The 21781-nt window shown below is 47.3% G+C and overlaps 1 protein-coding gene and 1 long non-coding RNA gene across 4 annotated transcripts in view; one reads left to right on the forward strand and one right to left on the reverse strand.

The window, feature by feature from the left end:
• LOC119966082 overlaps positions 1-11470 on the reverse strand; it is a 42329-nt gene extending 30859 nt beyond the window's left edge. Inside the window, exon 1 of the long non-coding RNA XR_005460673.1 lies at positions 11395-11470. This is a non-coding gene — a long non-coding RNA (uncharacterized LOC119966082). The remainder of the gene's footprint in view (positions 1-11394) is intronic.
• A 188-nt stretch (positions 11471-11658) lies between these two features.
• The window catches only part of creb5b (cAMP responsive element binding protein 5b), a 473696-nt gene continuing 463573 nt past the window's right edge, over positions 11659-21781 (forward strand). For all 3 annotated transcript variants that reach the window (XM_038797274.1, XM_038797276.1, XM_038797275.1), the window contains exon 1: positions 11659-11757. The gene's annotated coding sequence lies outside the window, so the exon portion shown is untranslated. The remainder of the gene's footprint in view (positions 11758-21781) is intronic.

Genomic DNA, 21781 nt, shown 5'->3' on the forward strand with positions numbered 1-21781 from the left:
GGGGGGGGAAAGTGGAGCTGAGTCCACAAAAGATCAGCCACGATCTCATTGAATGGCGGGGCAGGCCCGAGGGGCCAGATGGCCTACTCCTGCTCCTAGTTCTTATGCTCTTATGATTAGAGGCACTCTGGTCGGCTGAACTCAGCCTCAACCTTTACCAGTAGTGCATCGGGGACCTGGTGGGCCTGAAAGTATTTAGGTTGTGCCTTAGGGTCGACATGACTTTTTGCCATGGCTCCCTTGATTTTTCCCAGCCCAGTTTGGAAACCTTCAGGGTATTTCCCTAAACACCTCATAGGTGCCTCCAGCACTCATCTGAAAACTTTGCTGCCAACCTCAGTGAAGGTGCTGCAGCCAATCGTGTCTTAACAGACTAAGGTCTTGTCCTTTTACGACAATCAACCTTACAGATTGTTGCCTGTAAATCATGGTCCCAGCTTTGGCAAATGATTCCCTCATGTAGGACTGACAGCGTCAGGTGACGGTGCAGCCTCTGGAGCTCACTCTGGCCTCATCTCCCTCCAATGGAGTAGCCTGGTGGCCAGCGAGCCACCAGGTGGGAGGAGGAAGTGATGGGGCTCATGCTGGGGCCTGCCCGGGGTGGGGGGGGGGGGGGGGGGGGGGGGGGCTGGAACATCTCAGTCCTATCGCATGCCTACCATCTGACACTGCTGCATCCCATGGACAGCGGGCGGAACAGGCTGACATGTCATCACCTGTGGCACCTAAAAGACAGACAAGCCAATTCAAGCCCAGTCCCTCCACAGACGGTCGTCAAGGTCATCACAGGTCAGAGGGCGAGACACGCAGCAGGCTGCCTCCACTTCTGATGTGCTGTCCTAAAAGGAACGGGAGAGCATGTGAGATAAGAAAGGTAGTTAACACTTGAGTTGGCACAGGTGCAGCACAGATAGCTAGGGGTTAGGGCACAACAATGTATATAATTACCGTTAAACACTTTTTCACCAACAGTCCAACCTGCCTCAAACCTCTGTCTGATTGGTGTTTGGGTGCAGCTGGAGGTTGGGGTGGGTCATGGCCCTCATGACACATTAAACTGCCACATGGTGTCACTCTCCGAGAGAGGTGCTGGGCACAGCGCCAGATGTGTGAAGCCCCCTTGTATGATAGCTTACCCAGTGAGCACTAACTGTTCACCATCTCCCATAACCATTGTCGATGCATCACTCCGTGACGCTCCTGGTTGCTGCATGGGCGTCGTTACAACGGGTCTCCGCATGGTCTTGTGTTTCCACACAGATGTCATCAGCCAAGCCCACAGTGGGTAACACTTGTTGCCCAAGAGCCAACCCCTCACTCGAGAGAGCATCTCGAAGGTGCCGGGAACCTTAAGAATGTGCCAGGATGTAAGCATCGTGGATGTTGCCTGGGCATCAAGTACAGACGTGTATGAAGTGCAGCTGGTGGTCACACACCATCTGCACATTCAGGAAGTCGAACCACTTCCTATTGATGAAGTGTACCCCCTGTCGAACCTCTGTTCAGAGGGGGACATGCGCATAGTGATCACCCCCTTGATCTGGGGCATGCCAGTGATGGTGGCGAAAACTGCTGCCCGCCATCTTGATGGGCCTGGTCCAGATTAAAGGTGATATAGTCCAATGACCACAGCACAGAGGCACCTGTGAGCGGATGTTTGCAAAATCCACACAGGTTCCTGCTGGAGCCCTGGAATGAGCCAGAGACATATAAATTCAGGGCGACTATCACCTTGACAGCCACTGGGAGCGGGTGACTTTCTCCAAATCAACATGGTGCCAGGTGTGCCATCATCTGGCACAGGTGGTTCATGGTCTCCCTGGCTAGCTGAAGTGGGCGGCAGCACAGGGGGTCCAGTAACTGCTCATAGAACTGCCGCCGATGATATATGCATGCCTGATGTGGTGCTTCCTTTGCACATCCTCCTCGGCCTGTTGAACCTGGGAATGGATGTCCTGACTCAATTAAACTCTTTGTTGCATTTTGAAGGTGGCCAGGGAACATGGTCTATCTGGAACATCTCAGTCCTATCGCATGCCTCCCATCTGACACTGCCGCATCCCATGGACAGTGGGCGGAACAGGCTGACATGTCATCACCTGTGGCACCTAAAAGACAGACAAGCCAATTCAAGCCCAGTCCCTCCACAGACGGCCGTCAAGGTCATCACAGGTCAGAGGGCGAGACACGCAGCAGGCTGCCTCCACTTCTAATGTGCTGTCCTAAAAGGAACGGGAGAGCATGTGAGATAAGAAAGGTAGTTAACACTTGAGTTGGCACAGGTGCAGCACAGATAGCTAGGGGTTAGGGCACAACAATGTATATAATTACCGTTAAACACTTTTTCACCAACAGTCCAACCTGCCTCAAACCTCTGTCTGATAGGTGTTTGGGTGCAGCTGGAGGTTGGGGTGGGTCATGGCCCTCATGACACATTAAACTGCCACATGGTGTCACTCTCCGAGAGAGGTGGTGGGCACAGCGCCAGATGTGCGAAGCCCCCTTGTATGATAGCTTACCCAGTGAGCACTAACTGTTCACCATCTCCCATAACCATTGTCGATGCATCACTCCGTGACGCTCCTGGTTGCTGCATGGGCGTCGTTACAACGGGTCTCCGCATGGTCTTGTGTCTCCACACAGATGTCATCAGCCAAGCCCACAGTGGGTAACACTTGTTGCCCAAGAGCCAACCCCTCACTCGAGAGAGCATCTCGAAGGTGCCGGGAACCTTAGGAATGTGCCAGGATGTAAGCATCGTGGATGTTGCCTGGGCATCAAGTACAGACGTGTATGAAGTGCAGCTGGTGGTCACACACATGGCCTAAAGAAGGAGGAGTTGGAAGAGCACCCAATATGCACCAAAGATAAGAATGATTGTGCCTACTCCAGATGGAACCGGCATCATTTACTGGGATTGTATCACTGTGCACGGAATAGTCCCCCATTAGCCAACCTCCATTGCTGGCATCTTGCCAGTTAGCCAACAACTAGAGGAGCAAGGTGTGCTGGTAAAAACACATCATTCTCTAACAGACCTGTATGTCCAGTACGGAGACCCAATGGCATTTGAACGCCTCACCAGGTGGCCCCTGTCCTTCTGGAGCAGGCTCCTCTTGTGCAGGGTCTTCCCTGAGACAGCTGTCGCAATGGTAGCAACGGCCAGGTAGATAGCAAGCATAGCTGGCTGGACTCTGAAATTCATTCTCTGCGGGCGGGTTGGAGAAGAGACAGAGAATGTTAGCAAGGGGAAGATTTTCTTGGCTATCCAAAACCACCAGGTTATATGGTCACCCTGAGTTGTACTGCAGTGCCAACCTCAATACGTTTCCCCCCCTCACCCCCACCCGTGTGATGATTGGAGGATTCTAGGAATATTGGCTTCTAAATATTGGACATGTTAAGAGTTAAAAGCCTGGGGGTACAGTGTGTTTGGCTGCAATGGTCATGGTTTTAAAAAGGATTTTGTTCTGCAAAGAAACAGCAGGTGGAATGAACCAGAGGAATGTGTTCTGACTGGGGAAGTCCCTGGGGAGTTATTGTGCTTTTGCAGCCTGCAGAGATGGTTGATTTTCGGCTTGAGATTATTTTTCGAAAAAATGTATTTTATTCCAAACATGTAAAAAACCAGCAACATATTAAATACACACTCCATAAAATTATCATCCACAGTTTGTCAAATTATTCCCCTTCTTACCTCTACCCCCCACCCCCCTGTGATGAACAGTTCCTTAAATATCGCCATGAACAGCCCCCATCGCATCGCAAAGCCCTCCGCTGACCCCATCAACTCAAACATAATATTTTCCAACCAGAGAAAGCGGTACAGGTCCCCCGGCCAGCCTGCCACCCCTGCTGGCGTATCCGGCCTCCCATTTAGCAAGATCCTTCGCCAGGCTATTAGAGAGGCGAAGGCCACAACATCAGTCCCCTTCCCCTCCAGTCTTCCGATACCCCAAACATTGCTACCATTGGGTCCGGCCTGACCTCCACCCTTACAATCTTGGATAGCGTCCCAAACACCGCGTCCCTGTATCTCTCCAGCTTCTTGCAATCCCAAAACATGTGCGCGTGATTCACCGGCCACTGCGCACACTTCTTGCACTCATCGGTTACCCCTGGAAACAGCCACTCATCCTCGCCCGAGTCATATGTACCCTATGTGCCAGCTTAACTGGATCAAGCTCATCTTCGCACAGGAGGAGGTTGAGTTCGCCCTCCGCATCACCTCGCACCACAGTGCCCAGCCTATTCCCCCTCACAACTCCTCTTCCCATTTGTTCTTTGATCCACACCACCTTTTCCGCCTAACCACCCGTATTTCTCTCAAATCCTACCCCAACTCATCCGAGAGCAGCAGTTGCTCCAATAAAGTGTATTCTGGCAACCTGGGAAACACCCTCCACTCTTTTCCAACAAAGTCCCTCATCTGCACATATCTAAATTCACTCCCCCTCGACAACTCAAACCTCTCCTGCAATTCCTCCAGACCTGCAAAATTCCCTTCCGATTACAAGTCCCTCACCCTCTCCAGCCCCTCCTCCCTCCACTTCCCTCCATCCCATCCATCTCCCCCGGCTTTAACCTGTGATTCCCACACAGTAGCATCAACACCAACATCCCTTCCAACTAAAATGTCTCCTCAGCCGATTCCACAATCTAAATCGCTGACTGTACCACTGGACTCTCGCATATTTTCCCGGAGCTAATGGCAGCGGAGCTGTCACCATAGCCCTCTGACTGGATCCCCCACAAGTCTCTTCCTCCATCCTGACTCACTCTGCCCTCTCCCCAGCTGATGCACGATCAATTTCACAGAGACGAGAGTTGAATACAACTGAGGCTTTATTACTCTAAGATGTGTGGCCTCCTACAGCAGCTGGCGTAATGGCTGCTGTACCGGGAGCACACATATTTATACTCTGCCTACTGGTGGGAGCCAGCAGGCAGGGACTACCCCCATATCTGTAGTACAGGGTCTTACCACACATCTCCTAATATACACAACAGTGGTGATTACCACATTCACCCCCTGTTAAAATTGAGTCCGGCGGGGGTGGCGGAGAACTATATACAGAGCAAGTTTAATATACCGAGTTTAATATATGTGTTACAGAGGAGTACGGGTCCTGGAGCTGCGAGCCAAGTTGGGAGCGACATCACGGATGTGGACTTCCTGGGGAAGGCAAAGAGACGTTCATGGGGTGTGTCGTTAGTTGCAGTGCATAGGACCGACCGAATGGAGTGCAGTGCATCGGGGAGGACCTCCTGCCAGTGGGAGGCCGGGAGATTTCTGGACCGTAGGGCCAGCTGGATGGCCCTCCAGACCGTCCCATTCTCCCTCACCACCTGCCCGTTTCCCCGGGGGTTATAGCTGGTCGTCCTGTTGGAGGCGATACCCCTGCTGAGCAGGAACTGACACAGCTCATCACTCATGAATGAGGATCCCCTGTCACTGTGGATGTAGGTGGGGAAGCCGAACAGAGCAAAGATTGTGTTGAGGCCTTTGATGACGGTGGCAGACGTCATGTGGGGCACGGGATGGTGGAGGGAAATCTGGAGTACTCGTCGACCACACTGATGAAGTACGTGTTACGGTCGGTGGAGGGGAGGGGCCCTTTGAAATCCACGCTGAGGTGTTCAAAGGGGTGGGAGGCCTTCACCAGGCACGCGCGGTCTGGCTGGTAGAAGTGCGGTTTGCACTCCGCACAGAGCTGGTAGTCTCTGGTGATTGCCCTGACTTCCTCGACAGAGTAGGGCAGATTTCGGGCCTTTATGAAGTGGTACAACCGTGTGACCCCCCAGGTGACAAAGGTTGTTGTGCAGGGTCTGGAGTCGGTCTACTTGTGCGCTGGCACATGTACCTCGGGATAGGGCATCTGGGGGCTCGTTGAGCTTACCGGGGCGATACAAAATCTCGTAGTTGTAGGTGGAGAGCTCAATCCTCCACCTCAAGATTTTATCATTCTTGATCTTGCCCCATTGTGTGTTAAACATAAAGGCTACCGACCGTTGGTCAGTGAGGAGAGTGAATCTCCTGCCAGCCAGGAAATGCCCCCAATGCCGCACAGCTTCACCGATCGCTTGGGCCTCTTTTACGACTGAGGAGTGCCGAATTTCGGAGGCATGAATGGTGCGGGAAAAGAATGCCACGGGCCTGCCTGCTTGATTGAGCGTGGCGGCTAGAGTGGCATCTAATGCTTCGCTCCCCACTTGAAAGAGTAACGTCTCGTCAACTGCGAGCAGCGCAGCCTTGGCAATGTCGGCTCTAATACGGTTGAAGGACTGTTGAGCCTCGGCCCTCAGGGGAAAAAGGGTGAACTGGATTAGTGGGCGGGCCTTGTCTGCATAGTTTGGGACCCACTGGGCGTAGTAAGAAAAGAACCCCAAGCAGCGCTTGAGGGCCTTGGAGTAGTGGGGAAGGGGGAGCTCCATGAGGGAGCGCATGCGGTCGGGATCGGGCCCCAGAACTCCGTTCTGGACCACATAGCCAAGGATGGCTAAGCGGTTTGTGCTGAATACGCAATTCTCCTTGTTATAGGTGAGGTTTAGGAGAGAGGCGGTGTGGAGAAATTTGACAAGGTTGGCATCGTGGTCCTGCTGATCGTGGCCGCAGACGGTGATTTTGTCTAGGTACGGAAAAGTGGCCCGCCGCCCGTACCGGTCGACCATTCAGTCCATCTCCCTTTGGAAGACCGAGACCCCCATTGGTGACGCCGAAGGGAACCCTGAGAAAGTGGTAGAGGCGGCCATCTGCCTCGAAGGCAGTGTATGGGTGGTCCGCCTTACGGATGGGGAGCTGGTGGTAAGAGGATTTTAGGTCTACAGTTGAGAAGACCCGGTACTGTGCAATCTGATTGACCATATCAGATATGCGTGGGAGGAGGTATGCGTCAAGCTGCGTGTACCGATTGATGGTCTGGCTGTAGTCCACGACCATTCGGTATTTCTCCCCAGTCTTCACCACTACCCTTGGGCTCTCCAGGGGCTGTTGCTGGCCTCGATCATGCCTTGCCGAAGCAGCCGCTGGACCTCAGACCTAATGAAGGTCCTGTCCTGGGTGTTGTACCCGTCTGCTCCTGGTGGTGATGGGTTTGCAATCCAGGGTTAAGTTTGCGAATAGGGAAGGTGGGTCGACCTTTAGGGTCGCTAGGCCGCACACAGTAAGGGGTGGTAGGGGCCCGCCACATTTCAGTGTTAGGCTCTAGAGGTTACACTGGAAGTCCAGGCCGAGTAGCAGGGCAGCGCAGAGGTTGGGGAGGACGTAGAGGCGGAAGCCACTGAATTCTACACCCTGGACCGTGAGCGTGGTTATACAGTACCACCGGATCGCCACAGAGTGGGACCCGGAGGCCAGGGAGATTCTCTGATTGGCGGGGTGTACCGCGAAGGAGCAGCGCCTTACCGTATCTGGATGGATGAAGCTGTCGGTGCTCCCGGAGTCCAGCAGACAAGAGGTCTCGTGCCCATCGATCTTCGTGCTTGTCGAGGCGGTGAACAGATTGTGCGGGCGAGACAAGTCAATCGCGACCAAGTCGAGTTGGAGCTGGTCGTTGCTGGTGTCGAACGATGGGGTGGCTGGGGGGCACGGGTCCTGGAACGATGGTGGCGCCCATGTGCCATGGGGGAGACAAGATGGCGGCACTTGATGATCTTGGGGTGGACACCCGTGCCGCACGTGGCAGGGGTTGACAAAGATGGCGGCGCCCATGGGCTGCACGTGGTCCGAAGAGGGGAAGATGGCGGCGCCCACTGGTCGCACGTGGTCCAAGGAGGGGAAGATGGCGACGCCCACTGTCCATACGCGAGGGGGGGTCGGGACGATAGCGGTGACTGCGCGGGCCTGGCACACCGCAGCAAAGTGCCCCTTTTTGCCGCAGGCCTTGCAAAGGGCGCTGCAGGCCGGGCAGCGTTGGCGGGGGTGTTTCTGTTGCCCGCAGAAGTAACATCGGTGGCCCCTGGGGTTGGCTGGCTGGCGGGTGCACAGGCATAGGATTGGCTGGGTGAGGCCTCCGGTGGGGCTGCCGTCTGTGGAGTCCATGATGCGTAGGAGGGGTGGGCCGCGCGGCTGGGGGTGTAGGCCTGAATATTGCACGAGGCGACCGTCATTGATAGCACCAGTTTTTTGGTTTCTGTGAGGTCGAGAGTAGCCTCCTCTAAAAGTCGCTGACGTATGAGGTCTGACCCTATCCCCGTAACGAAAGCGTCCCGCAAGAGGAGGTTCGAATCTTCCGTGGCCGTGACAGTCTAACAGTCACAGTCTCTGACCAGGGGAATTAAAGCAGGCCAGAAATCTTCTACGGACTCAGCAGGGAGTTTTGATTACGAGTAGAGAGTAATGTCTGGCGAAGAGCGTGTTCGTCCGCTGGGCATAATTCTCTTTCAGTAGCGCATGGCTTTATCGTAGGTCGCCGCATCCTGGATAAGAGGAAATACGTTGGAGCTCAGCCGTGAGTAGAGTATCTGGATCTTCTGAGGTTCCGGAATTGGGTCTGGTGCAGACCTGATGTAAGCTTGGAAACAAGTTAGCTAATGTTGAAAGTCCTTTTTGGCATTGCTTGATTGCGGATCCAGCTGCAGGCGATCCGGCTTGATGCGGAGGTCCATCTTCTGAAAATCTTAGAGTAATAAATTGATGCACGATCAATTGCGCAGAGACGAGAGTTGAATAAAACTGAGGCTTTATTACTCTAAGATGTGTGTTCTCCTACAGCAGCTGGCGAAATGGCTGCTGTACAGGGAGCACACATATTTATACTCCGCCTACTGGGCGGACCCAGCAGGCAGGGACTACCCCCATACCTGTAGTACAGGGTCTTACCACACATCTCCTAATATACACAACAGTGGTGATTACCACACCAGTCCACCATCGCCTCACGTTCTCCACATTCTCCGCCCAATAATAGTGCAGCAGGTCCGGTAACACCAACCCCCCTTTCTGTCTCTGCAACAGAGCCTCCTTTACCTTTGGCACCTTCCCTGCCTATACGAACTCTCAAATCACTGTCTCCAACTTCCGGAAGAAGGCCTCAGGGAGAAAGGTCGGGAGGGTCTGGAAAACAATCACAAACCTGAGCAGCACATTCATCTTTACCACCTGCACCCTACTTGCCAATATCAGGTGTAATAAATCCCATCTCTGAACCCCCCCCCCCCCTATTCCCCTCCATCAAGGTTGCCAGCTTGGAGGGATTAGGTCATTGCTGGGTGACGCAGTGAGGCAGTGAGTTGGAAAAGCTTTGTGAGGGAGAGGAGCTGAATTCTGATCGGCCTGACTAGAGTCCGCAATTCTTTCCATGTAAGATAGTTTTTCAAAGCAGAGCAATCTTGTCTGAAGACAAGGAATTGGCTGAAACAACCTAGTTGAAGCAGCTATTTGAAGATATTCAGTCAGAGTCTGAAGGGGTTCCAACCATAGCCAAATCTGTTTTATCAAACAAGTAATACTCTGTGTCCTGCTAATTTTAAACTGGATTAAGAGCTGTTTCATTTCTTGTTATTTAATGGGAAATTGTAGAATATTGTTAATGGGTATTTGTTAGCTGTTCTTTTCAGGTGTGAAGTAAAAAAGTTTAATATTTTGTTTTAGAAATGCCACAGCCTTATTTTTTCATGCAATCACTCCTGAAGCAAATCATTTTTTCCACACAGTCTTAAAATAGGATAAAATATTTGGATTTCAGTCCACTATCCTCGCCACTGCTGGGGTCGGGATTGGGATTGTAATATACGGCCCCTTGATATGTTGTTGATAACACTGCACCCCTGTCCCCATCAGTGAGTGGCACCTGGCCTGTGATGTGGGGATCCTCTATCCTCACCACCTGTCCCTGTCAACAGCTGCTGTAATTTATGTCAAGCAAAAAGCCTTCAGACCATCCTGGTTAAACATGGAGGTGTAAAGAGATTGGAGGTCCATGATGAAAAGGAAGTATTTAGAGCTAGAACTCTAATATGTCAAAGTGGCAGAACATGTGGGAAGACAATAGACAGCAGAGAAAAAAATGTAGGTGAGATAGGAATAAATAATTTCTGTGGAGTAAAAACAGACTGAAACTTCCCTGGATCCACCAGGGAAAACCTACTTTTGGACCTTAGGAAGGAGGCAGAAAGATCTATGTGGGAGTTGGGGACGGTGAGGTTGGAAGCCTTGGAGGAAAGATCTCTAAAGGCGATGAGGTCAGTGTCAGTCTTGGAAATGATAAGTTTGATGTTCAGTAGTGGGGTCATGGACCAGACAGGACAACGTGTCAAAAGGATGACATTCTGCCTCCAGTTCAACGAATGACCCGAATGACAGCAGTTCGTTGGTCAGGTAACTGTCCTGGTCAGGTAACTATCGACCAGTCAGCCCAAAATCAGCTGACAAACGTTTAGGGATCAACATTAACCCCAAAGAAAGTGGTAAAGGGTTGGAGAGGGTTAAAAATACTTGACCCCCCCCCCCAGCAACCCGTCACGGAAAATTTCATCTGTTGCCATTTTTACTGGGGTGGGTTGCATGCCGTGCCGATGTCACATTTTAGGAGAGGTAGGACACCAAATTAGGCTTCTGTAGTGCAGGAGCACAAAATAAAATAACAATTGCTGGATGGGTTTCCTCGGGCTCTGCAGTTATGTGGACACAGAAGCAACCAGCTGCAGAGGATAGTGTGTTTTAGAGCACATCCTGTGGGCCAGAAGGAACAGGAGGGCTCCTCGTCATCCCTTAATCAAATCTTAACTTGTACTGCCATTTTTGTGGATTTGCATACATTCACTACAAAATAGCCACAGCTTGTACAACTGTACTGTTTAAGTTATTTACCTATGTTAATTCTTACCATGAAAATAAATCACTTCACTAACCTACATTCAATTGCATCAACCATGTTGTCCCTTTCAAAAGTCTCCTGAAGTATGTAACTAAACGCCTGTTTATTTTATTTCTTAGTTTTGTATTATCTGCAAACTTTAAAATTCTGCCCTCTTTGGCAAAATTCAGGTAATATATATCAAAAAGAGCAGTAGCCCGAATATCGATAACCTGACATGTATCACATACTGTTGCACCAGGTTCGATTCCCGGCTTGGGTCACCGTGCGGAGTCTGCACGTTCTCCCTGCGTCTGCGTGGGTTTCCTCCAGGTGCTCCGGTTTCCTCCCACAAGTCCCAAAAGACGTGCTGTTAGGTGAATTGTACATTCTGAATTCTCCCTCTGGGTACCCGAACAGGTGCCAGGAATGTGGCTACAAGGGGCTTTTCACAGTAACTTCATTGCATTGTTATTGTAAGCCTACTTGTGACAATAAGGATTATTCTTATACTTCCATCCAATCTGAAAAACTCCCCACATAAAGTCAGCAAAACTTTAAAATTCCAAGACAGTTTATTTTATTTCCCACCACCAACCTGGTTCCCATCCTCCCCGTTGTACCGTATCGTTCAAGCTCAGGACAGGAACACTGCCGGATGGCGTCGACTTGCCCCCTTTGTTGCGTACGAGCGCCGTTCCTCTTTACGTGCAAACGCTACCACGTCGTCCGCCCTCGCTGTGCGTGCTGACGCTAACGCTCCAGCCCTTCGACTGCAATGATTTAGAAGTTCAGGAATCCCACGTGACGTCACCGGGGGGTGATGTAATGCTTCTCTAAATAGAATGTATTGTAATCTTCTCCCAGTCCAACGTGGTTCCTCACAGACCCGCTTCTTCTATTAGAGTTTCGGCAAGTTATTGGGAAATTACAAAAGGGCACAAGGACGACAACCTCTCAGGTATTTTGACCCCTTTTGCGCACTTTCCCAACTGAGTTGTTTCTGTAAAACATTGTTGATTTGCATCTGTTTGCATTTTTTCTCGGTTTTTTTGCTAATGTTAAATAGTAAACATATCTGTATGGTATGGGCACTGAGGGGTGTGTTAGGGTTTCTAAACTGTTGATGGTTACTGTTCATAAGTTAAAAACTGCGAGCAACTGTCAGGTAGGACGAGCCTTTTCATGAAAAAAGTGTGTTTAGATGAAAGTTCTTCCGAAGGAAAGTCATTAGTATTCTTGCGCTGTTTTTGTCTGGCATCCTGGCTTGTGATATCGTCTCCTTCACAGAACAGGGACGACAAATGGGAATTTTCAGAACTGGTGTGAAAAAAAACTAACTCGTGTGAAAATGATGAAAATTAAAACTTTTAGTTTTACATTACCGCGGATCTTCAGTTTGCAACAGTTAAGGGCTAGTTTTTTTTTAACTGTCAAGTGCCCCCAAATAATGGACCTGTTATACATATAGCAATGGTAGCACTTTTGCTTAGATGCTAAGTGGGTTTTGAATACAACAAAGTGTACATTTGTTAAAGCTACATGGAGTTTTTACACGTGTTCAGATTAGACTGTCCTAGTCTTAAATTGCTGAATTTAGTTTTCCTGCGGCGACATAAGAACATTTAAAAAAATTCTGATTGACTTTGTCCTTTGTTGCTGCAGTCCATGGAGCACTATATATTTAGTTTTGTTCAATTCAAATTGTTAACACTAAGTGTATTTTGTTAATTTATATGAGAACCGGGTTATAGTTGGCCATTACGTCATTCTGCAGCCTATTAAGTGTTTGATTAACAGTCTGCGATATTGAGGGTTCAGGGGGCCAGATCTGCTGACAAAGCGCTCTCCTTTTAAAGCCTATCCATTAAAAATTTAAAGATAAAATGTTGCAATAAGCTCAGCAAGTGGGTTTCTCCGAGTTATTCTCACTTTCAATGTATACATAATTGTCTTTCCCCGACATCCTTCAATGGCTATTGTACTTGTCTGTAAAGCGATACATTCAGACTTGAAACTTATTCTCTATTATTGATGAACCAGTTCATCCAAGCCATTTATTCTGGAGTTTGCAGCATCCATCACCCCCCCCCCCCCCCCCCCCCGCCCCAAGCGATCAATTTTAAGCAACTTTCTGAGGCAAGGAATGGGAAAGTATGAAATTATGCTGGGCGTGAGTGAATGGATAAACGCTCTTAAATTCTGTTTTTGCTTTACTTTAACGTCTATGTAACTTTGATCAAATCTAGGGGGCTGGGGGGGGGGGGGGGGGGGGGGTCCCGGTTTAAGCAAGTCAATTGAGTTTCCAGTCTGGAATCTGAGCGTTCCTGCCGACCTATACAAGATCACACCTTAACAGCAGAACCCTCACTTCTCCCAGAACAACCAATGCTGAAAGTTGTGAGACAGGGACTGTTGTTGCACTTGCAGTGTTGATTATTGGCAGCGGTTTCTGAATGCCAGATTGCCGAGGAATTCCTCCAGACTGCGGGCATATTACTGAGTTCAGGTTGGCCACCTGGACAAGCTCAAGCTCAGCAACCCCCCCACCCCGGTTGGGAAGTTTCGCGCGGCGCCTTCGGAGGGGGGAGCGCGGGGCGGGGGGGCTTTCGCCTTGAATGAGACTCAATCCTGTGGAGAAATTGGCGGAAAGGTTGGTCTGTACAACTCCACCCCCCAATATTGGGGGCCCCCAATATTTACCCCCTGTCCTGCGAAAGTTGCAACTGAAACGTTTAAACGGCACGATTGACTTTTAGGACTGCATTGAAAGTAACTTGAGGTCCTGTGTCAGGAAGCATCGCTAGGGACCGCGCGCGCACTGTTGCACAAAGTCTGAGTGAGACGCGCGCCAAACACTTCCCCCTTCAGCCTGGCACCCAGAGCGGCACATAAACCAGGAAGAGTACGTTCACTTCACAATCACTTGGGGCGAGCCGATCGAGACAATGGCAACTTTAATTAAGCTAAAAGATGTTGAAGTTGCCCGGTCATTCAAGGACGTTGCATTTGGCGAGCCTTCAGCAACGTCGTGCAGACTTCTTTGAAGCGAGCGCACTCATCAACAAATTGCACCAGCCGCCAGTTATGCACCGCAAAATGTTTCACAGAATCAGTGTGGCACGCTAAGGGTTCCAGACACATGGATAAATACCTAAATGGAAGTTTACAGCGTCTGCACTTAGCTGTTGATGAAGGCAGCGCGATCGAGAGAACTGGATGGCGCAGTATTTACTATACACACACAGGCCACTACTGTATTCGAGCTGGTGTTCTGCCGTGCAGACCCCAGCAGGAACAAATTGTTGAGCTCACTGGATCGAAAAGTGGATCTGTGGATCTCTCACTGAGCAGTAACTAATACTCCACAAGTTGGGAAACTAAATGGCAGTGAGGTCACATTCCTCTAACGTTTTCAGGCACAATTCAAGGAAAAAATGGATGGCTATTTGCAATATGATTCACCTTTAGGTTGTGTAATAAATAGTTTGTAATATAGTTTCACGTAAATATTCAAGGTTTAGAGACACTCAACTGATTTCCATACGGGCGTTAACCTGAAATTCAAGTCTGAACACATGAAATACAACTATAGGTAACTCCTTTTCCTCCAATGCATACGATGAGCGAGCGAGCCTTGATACATATACCTGTATTCCGGGATTCAGAGTAAACTGCTTTAACGCAGCCTTTCAGAGTGAGGTTTAGTAAATGCAGTAATTAGGGAATGTTGGAGTCCGACCTCCAGATGCAGAGGTGACGAGGTACTGTTCAACTGGATGCTGTAAAATCTCAGCCCGATTTGATGCCTTGTCTAATAACAGGTTAACTGGTTGTACATCTCACCATTGCTGTTTATGGGTTCTGTGTGTAAATCATTGCAATTTGCCTGCATAACACATCAACATTAATTCATTGGCTGTGAAGCACTTGTCCTGAGAATGTGGGAGGTGCTATTTATAAATGTAATCATCATTCTGCAAATGTGTGTTGAGAAGCTAAAGACTTAGTTTTTTGGAAGCTTGTTGCATATTACTTCCTGCTGTTATTACTAAATAACAATATATAAAGGGAAGATGTTTATATAACATGAACAAATGGGTGCAATTAAACTTCCATAAAGTACTTACAGCCAGGGCCGGTGCTAGGAATTGCGGGCCCAATTAGAAAAGTGATGGCAGGGCCCCTACTCTACAAAAGTAAAAATTTATGTATGTTTATATTTCGTGCAATATGCTCGTCTTTAACCAAAAAAAAAATTAAATGCTTGATATACTAAAATTTTGAAACTTACTTACCCGGGTGGAAGGATTTGGCGGCGCAGGGCTGAAGGATTTGTCGACGGTAATGCGGTGCGTTCCCCAAAAGTAAAAACTACCCTATAGTTCCTCTTAGAATACAGAAAAGGCTTCAAACGGTAACTCTGTCGCCGCTGGCGCGGGGCCCCCTTAAGGTGCGGGGCCCAATTTGATGAAATTGGTCAAATAGGCTTAAAACCGGCCCTGCTTACAGCAAACATGGACTAAAATAAATTACATTGTAATTTCTGGTAGGTAAAGTATCATATACATTTGTGCCACCAAATGGTTAATCTGTATTCTGTATTGCTCCTGGCTAATTTAGGTAGTGAAAAAAACAATTGTGAACTAAAATTTAGAATTCTAGCAATTGATTTCCTCCAGTATTTTTGCTTACAAGGTTGATTGAGTCCTTCTGGGAAGGGACCTAGTGAGATTTAGAGATTACTGAGTGAGCTTTTCTGAACCATAAATGTGAATAATGTCCTGTGTACAAGATGCTCAGGGGTGAAGGGGAGTGTAGTTACAAATTTTAGTTGGGATGGGTAAGGCCTTTGTTTTTATATGCAAGGCATAATTTTATTGCTAAGTTGCTGATTTGAAGTTAGCAAATGATGGTAGCATTTAAATTCCCATACCATAACAAAAACACTTTCCCCAGATAAGACCTCTAACCCCTTTCATCTCACCAGAGCTTATCTTCTTGCCCTTATCTTATTTTAAGACTATGATCTCACTCTATTACTAACTTAGTAATACAAGTACAGCCGTGGTAAGACAAGGAGTTATGAAGTCTTAGACTCGACTTGCAGTAAAGCTGCAGTACCTGGTTTAGGCTTACCTGGTCCAAGAACAGAGCTGGAATTCTCATGCAGGCCCAACTGGGTTTGAGTAGAAAAGGAGCACCAAAGAGAGTGGCAGTCCAGGCATCAAGGCTGAGAGAGCAGTAATCCCCATATTTAAACTTGGGATGCAGTGGGGAGAAGGGCTTGGAGTTGCTGTCAAGAGGAGGATATCAAGTAGAAAGGTGGGTGACTTGGAAGGGTAAAGTGCCAATCTCATGAACAAATAGGATTTTGATGTAGCCTGCATTTCAGCATTACTCTGTCTCGGCTACGCATTGTTTTATTTAGCAAAAGCGAATCAGAGGATGGTGCTCATGAGTAATCAGAGTTGACAGTTTGTAGTCTCAATTTTAGATATATACTATATATCATTATTGTTCTCTACTGTCAAAGTGAGGTTGTAGTGTAGTCAATTATACATCTCCTGCAATGATAACACTTGTTGAATTGATTTCCTTACCAAAGAACAAAAGTTTTCCTTTTGTTATCATTCCTAGAATGATCTACTCCTCTACTTTGTTGGTTCTCCCATTCTGTTCACTAAGAACCAGTGGAGTGCAAAGAGTTTTGTGTTGATGGCAAATAGGTTTAATGGTCTATAATTGCCACGGACAGCAGCAAAAATGGGAAAGTCATTTTCTAGTTTTGGTCAGGTGTATTTTTAAAAATCTTTACGTACATCATATTAACACTTTTTATTCTTGTTTTAGATCATATAATCTGAGTTTTTTATTGCAAGGGGAATACAAAAGTAATGAGGTTATGCTTCAGCTGCACAGAGCATTAGTGTGACCACATTTGGATGACTGGGTACAATATTGGTCACCTTATTTAAGGAAGGATGTAAATGCATTAGAATCAGTTAAGGGAAAATTTACCAGTCTAAACCCTGGAATGGGTGGGTTGCCTTATGACGAAAGGTTGGACAGGCTAGGCTTGTATCTGCTGGAGTTTAGAAGAGTGAGAGGCGAGTTAATTGCAACATCTATGATCCTGATGGGTCTCGACAGGGTGGATGTGGAGAGGATGCTTCATATGAGAGAATCTAGAACTCGGGTCACTGTTTAAAAACAAGGAGTCGCCCATTTAAAGCAGAGAAGAAGTGAAATTATTTCTCTCAGAGGGTCGTGTGTCTTCGGAACCCTCTTCCTGAAAAGGCGGTGGAAGCAGAGTCTTTGAATATTATTATGGCAGAAATGGATGGATTCTTGGTAAGCAAAGGGGTGATAGTTTATCAAGTGTAGGTGTGATCTAGATTTGTGGTTGCTATCAGATCAGTCAATGATCTTATTAAATGGTAGAGCAGGTTCAAGGGACTGAATGGCCTACTCTTGCTCCTTGTTCGTTTATAGGTATAACCAAATTTACTGCATGATGCCCAGCTGAAGAAACGGTTCCTCTTCTAGTTTATACTGTACATAAATCAGAATCTATGTAAATTAAATGTGAATTAACAGGCAGGTTAAAGCCAATATGAATTATAACTTACACAAAGGGCTGGATTTTATGGGGTGGGTGGGTGTGTGTGTGTGGACTGCTTGCCCTCAACAAGGTCTCAGAGCAGAGGGCTGGGAGGAAGTCCCACTCACAAGAGTTGCCGGTCAGTCTAATTGGCCAGCAGCTCTAGCAGTCCCAGCCAGTTCAGAACTGAGTACTGGGCACTGCTGGAACTGTAAGCAGGCCCTCAAAGAAGGCAGCCAAGGTGTCCAGAACTGAGTAGGTCAGGGGTCTTGGACTGGGAGGGATCGGGTTGCCGAAGGGGGGGGGGGGGGGGCTGTAGGTGCGGAAGAACAAAGGAGAGAGTAATATCCTATGGGGTGCTCCATTGCGCAAAGGTCACCTCCTGAAATGGTCTATCCACCCCCCTCCCCCCACTGTTCGGATTATCCGCTCCTCCCTTCCTTCCCACCTTTCCAAAAAAGCTTTATAAAGCTTGCCCAGTGCCATCCATTTCAACTGGTTATGACATGGGCAGCATATAATTCAGGTCAATTGGCTTGTAAAACAAGCTAATTATTTATTTATTTAAATATAGCGGGTGGGCTGCCGTTTTGACACCTACCATGTTATGTGGGACAGCTCGGGTGAATGGGAAGGTGGTGAATTTTCCATTGGTCATTGTGTCATTTGCAACAGTTCCTCTACTCCATCTGAGTCCCCAGAGGTGGTCATCACCCAAACAGGAGTGTATTGCAGAAACTCTTTAGCTAAGCTCATGACAGTTTTGATGGCACAGATTGCCAAGAGACCCCTTTAGTAAACCTCATTAAAAGGTCTGGCCAGCCCGAGTAAAACTGAAGCATAGCTGTAAAATTGTCCAATTCACAATCACTGCTCATTATTTTGTCCTGTTTAATTGTATCATACATACACATGGATTCTTATAACATGCCTTCAGTGTTCTCCCTGTGCTACAGGTCTCCTTTGTTTTACATAGAGATCTAAAAGTTTAAAAAAGTGATTTGACTTCCAGTTGTTAGCTAAAAGAATGACACAACAAGATTTCATGTTTTGAAACTTAATGGAACAAATTACTAAAAGGAACATCGACTAAACACTATTTTCTTTTTGTAGGTAACATAGTTAAACTACAGAAAAACGTTTCACTTTTATACTTATCATACATTGTATTCTCCACAAAAGTACAGTGCTTACAGCAAATAATCTATACAGTTGCTCCCAGCTTCCTTTATTTCCACTTCACTGAGTACTAACTTTGACCGTCTCCAGGTTCTTTCCTCAGTTTTCAAAGAGTTTCTTAAATCCACCAGCAGCAGTAAAGCCTGTTCTGATGATTCTTCTTCCCACTGATCATGTCAGAATATATCGTCTGGAATCTGTAGAAGGCTGCAGGCTGCATTTCTTCAACAAGAGACTGTCTCTTACCTGCATCCAACTTGCAAAGTTTCTCTGTTTTTAAAACAAATATTTTTATTCAAGGCATTTAACAAATATATACAGAATATTAGAAGAACAACACATCAACCTAATAAACCACAACCCTCCAACCACCTGACACCCAACACCCCGCCACATCCCACCTTCCCCATTTTAACCCCCTTCCCCCCCCCCCCCCCCCCAAACCTCTCCCCCTTCATGAGCCCTCAATTCTCCTTGAAGAAATCGATGAACGGTTTCCACTTCCGGTCGAACCCCTCTACCAACCTCTGCAGAGCGAACTTAACCTTTTCCAACTTCAGGAATTCTGCCCGGTCACGCACCCCCTTTCAGCGACTCTGGAGTCCCACCAACCCACAAAATCGATCTCCGGGCTATCAGGGAGGCAAAGGCCAGCACCCGGAGGAAACCCACGCAGACATGGGGAGAACGTGCACAGTCCCCACAGACAGTAACACAAGGCCGGAATTGAACCCGGGTCACAAGACTGGAATTGAACCCAGGTCCCTGGCGTTTACCACCACTCCGGTTTACTCCCACAAGTCCCGAAAGACATGCCGTTAGCTACTTTGGACATTCTGAATTCTCCCTCAATGTACCCGAACAGGCGCCGGAATGTGGCTACTAGGGGCTTTTCACAATAATTTCATTGCAGTGTTAATGTAAGCCTACTTGTGACAATAAAGATTATCTTTTACATCCAAGTATATTATATTTGCTGCTCAAAATGTAGTCTCCCCTACATTGAGGAAACCAAATGCAGAGGAACATTTCTTTAAACATGACTCTGAGCTTCCTGTCCCTTGCTATTCAATTCTCCACCTTGTTTCCATCCTGACCTTTCTGTCCTTGGCCTGCTACAGTGTTCCAATAAAGCTCAACGCAAACTCGAGAAACAGCACTCCATCTTTTGACTCAGAACTCTACAGCCATCTGGACTCAACATTGAATTCAACTATTTTAGATCCTAATCTCTGCCTTCATTTTGTTTTTATTTACTGGATTTGTTTTTCTAATTTCTTTATTCACTCTGCATTTAGACAGCTGCCATCCAAATATTCACACCTCATTTGGGCACATTGTTTCTCCATTACCACAAAATCTTTTAATTTTTTTCCCGTCCTCCACCCTATCACAGGCTTTCCCATTTGTTCTTCCTACCCCATCCCCTCTTCAGCTTATTCAAAATCTATTACATTTCAATATTTCCTCAGTTCTTATGAAGGACATTATCGACCTGAAATGTTAACGCTGTTTCCCTCCACAGATGCTGCCTGACATACTGAATATTTCTGAAAGCCCCTTCTCTTATTTACGTTATTCTGTTTGTTGTAACTATGCTTGTGCTAAATCTTCAATTGCACCCACTGTAACAACATCTCCCTTCCTTATCCTCGGATTCTTAAAAACTCTTCCTTCTAAAATGATTATCCAGTTGCATGATAAGTTTACATAATTTGCAACACCAACCATTCCTACCGCCTCAAAGTGAAATTTCCAATTTAATGAAATCCTTGGCAAAATATGGGCAGTTTTGTACTGTGGGTCTATATTTACCAGAGACTGAGTTGAGACTACCTCATCTCATTTCATTTCACTCAGAATTCTTTTGGGTATCAGAGAGTGATGTCAGTTTGGGTTGGATTCCAAAGGGAATGCTTCATTCCAATTATTTAATAATTTTTCCTTCTGATCCCAACTTCTGCTTCTAATTGGTTCTCTGTTGAAATGTAATGTGAGCATGTATTAACATGCGCTTTAACAACAATTTTTCCCCTAAAAATATAATATTAAGTAAAAGCTCTACTTTTTTCAGGCATTCCTTGCAGTAATCACTGATTATCCCCCCCCCCCCCCCCCCTTTCAACAACACACATTCACACCCTGGCTTCATAATTATAGACCCGCTGTTTATCGTAAGTCCGTTCTCCCTGCATATAAAATAAATTTGAGATTTCTGTTACAAACTTAACATTGAGGAAAGTAATATTGTTGCTTTGAATGTCACTCCCAAAGTTTAGTTGGATCAAATTACTGCACCCTTCAAAAATAACAATGTTCTGATTTTCTTTCCGACAGTCTAAAATTTAATGATAGGCCCATGACTGAATAACAAGGTGAAGGAAATAAGTCACACGGGTATGCATAAAAGTGGTGAATAGTGTACACAAACAGACTTAGATAAAGAGAAGAGCAAGTGGGAAATTTTGACTGATTCCGGCTCCACTAGAATAAAAAAGTAGCAAATGGATTTGATGAGTTTCTTTGAAAGTGATGGCATGTCAAACTGCCTTGCATAATTTCAGTTAAAGTTCTTGCTGCAGTGTTCCCAGCTTCGACAGAGGCTTACATCCTTGTTATCTTCAATCTTCTGCTTTTCACATGACAGCTTTTCTTTTTTTTATCAAACAATTTTATTGAGGTATTTTTCGGCATTGTAAACAGTTACAGATAGTCCTCCTTTCCCCACTTTGGCAACTCCTCTTGGTTGCATCGCTGACAATGTGTGCGATACAATGGAAATGAAACAGTCCCATGTCGAGCACATTTAGCCGGATGTTCCCTAGCACTCGCAGCGCTGAGAAAGACCCCGGTATCTAACGGGACTTTTTTATTTCAGGGCCTCAGTGGGGAATGCCCCGTCAAGGCCACACTTAGTCTCATTCCCTGCACTGAGGAACTCCGCTCACTGGTCTCCACAAACGGGGACAAGGAAGAGATCGGGGCCTCATTTATAAATGGCATCCCGATCTCAAGACCCCTCCAACTCATCTATAAGGGGGTCACGAGTACCCTACATGCCACGTACTAAGGACCGGGCACCCCTGAGCTAGATCATTGGTATGGGCAAAATGCCACTCGGGCACCGTCAGCCTGGCATCCTGGCAGTGCCCCTGCCAGACTGACAGTGCCACCTGGGCATCCTTTGTAGTGCCACAGTGGA

This window comes from Scyliorhinus canicula, chromosome 5 (genome assembly GCF_902713615.1).
Source record: "Scyliorhinus canicula chromosome 5, sScyCan1.1, whole genome shotgun sequence".
NCBI classification, from domain to species: Eukaryota; Metazoa; Chordata; class Chondrichthyes; order Carcharhiniformes; family Scyliorhinidae; genus Scyliorhinus; species Scyliorhinus canicula.